Genomic DNA, 5,032 nt, shown 5'->3' on the forward strand with positions numbered 1-5,032 from the left:
GCAATCTCCGTTACGCCACCTGACCGCCCCCTAATAATGATTTTTGAAAAAAACAAACATGGATTATTGGAATGTGAGTCAAAGATGTGAGACTGAGCTACTTTCCTGGCACATAAAATATAGCCACACACACGTGAAAAAAAGGCTATTTGCCCAGAATCGCGACAAGGGTGACTGGAGGGTTTAATACGCGAGGGAGACGGTGGATAAGTAGGAGTGAGTTGAAACAGGGTTTAAGGAAGGAGGAACCACCACTAGTTAACGCACACACTCCTACGTCGAGTTGATTATTCATTTCATTTAGTTTCAAACTTTTATTTAAACTCGAAAGGCGACTGCGGTTTCCCTCGTTTACAGTCATGTTGAGTGTACATATATGGAAATAAGCATTAAAAAAAGCATATCAAATCACACAGCGTATAAAATCATAACAAAGAGACAACAAGACGAGGCAAAGAGCGAGGATAACAAATCAGTTAAAACAAAAAAACGTGAGCTGGGTACACATGTGTCGGAGGAAGCATGTGATAGTCTCCCAGACCGACGGTAGGGGGTAGAGTGCGCAACGACCAGGAAGGAGATTGGGAATTGGCATAACGACTAACATTGGGAGGGGAGAAAAATGGAAAAAGAAGGGGGGAAAAGATTTTAAAAAAAAGAAAAGAAAAAGAACGTTATTGATTTGGGGACCATGAGATGCTGGGCTTTAGCTCGGTTTATTTTATGTTTTCTTCCATCTTCGCTGAAACTGATGGTTATAGGCATGGTGGGATAGGAAGGATATTTATCTAGCCTTGACTGGGGGGCATATTCTGCAGATTCATTAAGGCTTGTGATTTGTAACTCCAAAAACGTTACCTTGTATTTGATTGTGCTGCTGTAACTGATTGGAAATATATTCTGTGTTTTTGTGTGAAGAGCTATCATTGTATCCAATCCAATCCAATCCAACTTTATTTATAAAGCGCTTTAACAGCCACAGGGGCACAAAGTGCTGTACAGAGGGAGCATGTTAAAAACTATAAGCAGCACTAAAAATAGATAAAAAAAATAAATAAAAAAGGGGTAAACATAGTTATAAAAATAAAAGTTTAAATAGATCAGAGTGCTTAAAAAATATTTAAAAGCAAAGGACCCAGTAACAAAACGATACAACAATAACACAGTAAAACAATAAAATCAACAAGCTACATGGTGTCGAACGCCAGAGAGAAAAGGTGGGCCTTTGAAACGGGGCAGTGATGAGGCCTAATCTGCAGCGGCAGCTCGTTCCACATGTTGGGGGCGACAACGGAGAAGGCACGGTCCCCCCTGAGCTTACGCCTAGTTGTAGGCACTACTAGGAGCAGCTGGTCAGCTGACCTGAGAGAGCGAGAAGGTGTATAGAACTGCAACAGCTCAGAGAGGTAGGGTGGGGCAAGGTCATGAAGAGCTTTAAAAGCAAATAAAATAATTTAAAAATGAATCCTAAAATGCACGGGGAGCCAGTGGAGTGAGGATAAAATCGGTGAGATGTGCCCATGTTTACGAGTGCCGGTTAAAAGACGTGCAGCGGCGTTCTGCACCATCTGAAGGCGAGCCACTGAGGATCCACTCACCCCTATATAGAGTTAACCTTGTTCCCAGCTTTATCTCGAGAGATAAAGCCTGGTAAAGCACTACGGCCGAAAGTGGGAATCGGGTAGGAAGTCCCGCCCTTGAAATCACGACAGGTGCTCGTGAAAATGCACTCCCCCCAGAAACAACCTCGTTATCGCCTCCCTCGACAGGCTGACAGACCTGCTTGTTGTTTGTTTCCCTGGGGACTATAAACAGATCAGGGGGTGCCCGGAAACCGGAAAGCCTGTAGCCGGTATTTCTGTATTTCCGATTAACACTTTAGGAGGCATAGCTTTACCAGCCTAATATAGAGTGCATTGCAGTAATCCAGCCTAGTCGTCACAAATGCATGGATTACTGCTTCAAAATGCTGCGCCTGTAGGATGGGCTTAATTTTGGCCAGCTGCCTCAACTGGAAAAAGCTTGATTTGACCACGGCCTTGATCTGGCTGTAAAATATTTGGGTCGACCGAAGTTCTTTACTATTGGTTTGACATGTTGTGCCAGCGAACCCAGGTCTAGCAGTGAGGTCACAGAGGGGGCACCAAAAACCATGACCTCCGTCTTTTTATCATTAAAATGAAAAGATTTAATGTCATCGAGACATTTGGTCAGCGGCTCTATGGAAAAGGAGCCAGACTTTTTTAGAGGCATATAAATCTGGCTGTCATCAGCGTAGCAGTGAAAAGGAATGCCGTGCTTTCTGAGGATGGAACCAAGGGGCAATAAATAAATAGAGAACACAATAGTATTGCATGGGTGGAACCGTAATGGGAACTAATGCATACTATACGATCACAACGCTGTTATTGTAATGCTTTTTTGGTAACAATAAGTTTGTTTAAAGCAGTCTGTTCTGTGATTTGAAAAGGTTGTTGCCCAGTAAATGCACTTGAGCTCAACCTGAATGTCTGCATTATCTGTCGAACCGAGAGGAGTTACACTGTGACTGTCATGTAACGTTTGTTGTTACATGCAATATGATATGTGGACTCAAGTTTAATGAATCCAAACATAGACGATGTGGTTGAATTTATTCCGCCACTTTGTAACACTTTCTTTGAACTCTGTTAGTGAAACGATGCCGCAATCGGCCTTATAGCCTACTGTAGCATAAAGGTCCATATTGCAATGGGTTGTATATCTAATAACTAAGGCTGTCAAAGTTAACGCGTTATTAACGTGTTAACGCACAATTATTTTAATACCAACATTCTTTTTAACGCACGATTAACGTTTAAATTTTTTTTGTATATATATTAGGGATGCTCGATATTGGCTTTTTTACCGATACCGATATACCGATATTGTCCAACTCGTAATTTCCGATACCGATATCAACCAATGCAGGGTTCCCCCCCCCCCCCTCTCCTAGATCACCAATATTTCCCATATGGACTTCCTTTACAAACTGTAGTCTGATGGCTTGATGTATTGTGTTATTGTATTTTCGTTTTATTATATATTCTTACTGTCATTGATTGTTTTCTCTATACCAGAAATCGTATGGCATGGGGTGCCTACTTCGGTGTCTATGTAGGCCTGCTTGTGTGTGTTTGTTTGTTCAGAGGGGGGGGGGGGGGGGGGATTTTATTTAATATTTTATATTTATCTTGATATAATGTAATTTTGCTTCCTGGTGAATGCCACATGCAAGCCCCTTGAGGGTTTTTAGGCAATTCTCCTACACATCCCTTGTGGACTATATTGTATTATATATGTAACTGTTTTTATATGTGTAAATAAACAAACAAACAAACAAACAAACAAACAAACAAACACAACATTATGCATACTTTTGAAAATAAATAAAATCAGAATTTGTTCTTACTTGCTTGCCTGGGTAAATAAAGGCTATAAAAATGTAAAAAAAAAAAAAAAAAAACGGTACAGATATCTTCCGATATCACATTTTAATGCCGATATCGGCCGATAATATCGGTAGGCCGATAATATCGGACATCCCTATGCTGCATGAAGCAAGCATTTGTTGACTCGCATGTTGATAAGAGTATTAAAACTTGAAAAAGATCCGTTTAAGGTAGATTTAGAACAGATAAAAAACATGCGATTAATCGCGAGTTAACTATGGACAATCATGCGATTAATCAGATCAATTATTTGAATCGATTGACAGCCTTACTAATAACGCATTATCAAAACAAAACATTATGCAATTTAAACAACCAGGTGAACCAGAGGCAGAGAAAGACAGGGAGGTTCGAGGAGGGACTTTGAAGCCTTTGCAGGGACTAATGGAAACACGTGTTTGTGTGACGACCAACCAGTGCCACTGCACAACAGAGTTTAAAAGTAACTGCAGCGTACAGTAGATATGTTCTGTACGGACAAATATATGAAAGAAAAACATTTGAAAACGAGACCCATTGTTTTGCATATTAACTTCACACAAAGGTAAATTAGCAGATTGTGTTTTGTTATTTGATGATTCGTTGATTGATTGATTGATTGATTAGCTTGATATGTTATTTCGGACAAATGGGGGCCACTTGACTGCAAATTCCCGGGCTGCTTTTTGTTGCCAGGCCGCCCCTGGAACCTACTGTACATAATAATATCAGATAAGATGTTCCTTTATTGATCCCCTTGGGGGAAATTCGGGTGTCATAGCAGTATGGGGGAGGGGCAAGGTAACAGTAGAAAGACATAAATATAGGCAATAACTAAGTCCTCTGTAAGAACAGCGTTGATAACGTAACACGAGAAAACTGTTTCTAACTTCCTGTCCCATCGAATCCGGCAAGCGGGACACTTCTCACTCCTCATAATAAAACCTAAAAAGTGGACGCTGGGACTCGGGACGGCGGTGCCGTTACGTACCGGTGCACACCTTGCGCAGGGCGTCAAACTGGTAACCGGTCTGGCACTCGCAGCGGTAGCTGCCGGGGATGTTGTGGCAGATCTGTCCGGCGCCACAGCGGTGCGTCGCCAGCTGGCACTCGTCCATGTCTAGACGGGAGGGAGGGGGAGAGAGAAACACCTCAGAGACGTGCGTCTGGTAACACTTTTTAGAACAAATCATCGTCGTCAAACCTTTATTTAAGCCCGACGGGCCCGGGTACAGGGCCCGAGGTTCATATCACGCCATAAATCACGATCAATACAGAACGTATTCATTAATGTTGCGTTTCTTTTTCAAATGTAGCCAAGAGTAAAGACCCTAACCCGGTCAAAACGGTAGTCAAAGTGTATTATTTTCAGCACTACGTTTGTTTACCAATGATTTTAAGTGTTATTAGCGAAATATCAGTTTATAAATATCTCGGTGCATCCAGACGGAAACCGGATGAATGCGATGGAAATAAAAGAAGCTGTCATAAGTGTGTGTAGTCTTATGAACAAGGAGACCCAGGGCTTTCGATAGGCTTTAGAATTTCATAAAACTACACTTCCCAGCTCACGTCAGCCCCTG

This window comes from Notolepis coatsorum (genome assembly GCF_963971535.1).
Source record: "Notolepis coatsorum genome assembly, chromosome: 6".
Lineage (NCBI taxonomy): Eukaryota > Metazoa > Chordata > Actinopteri > Aulopiformes > Paralepididae > Notolepis > Notolepis coatsorum.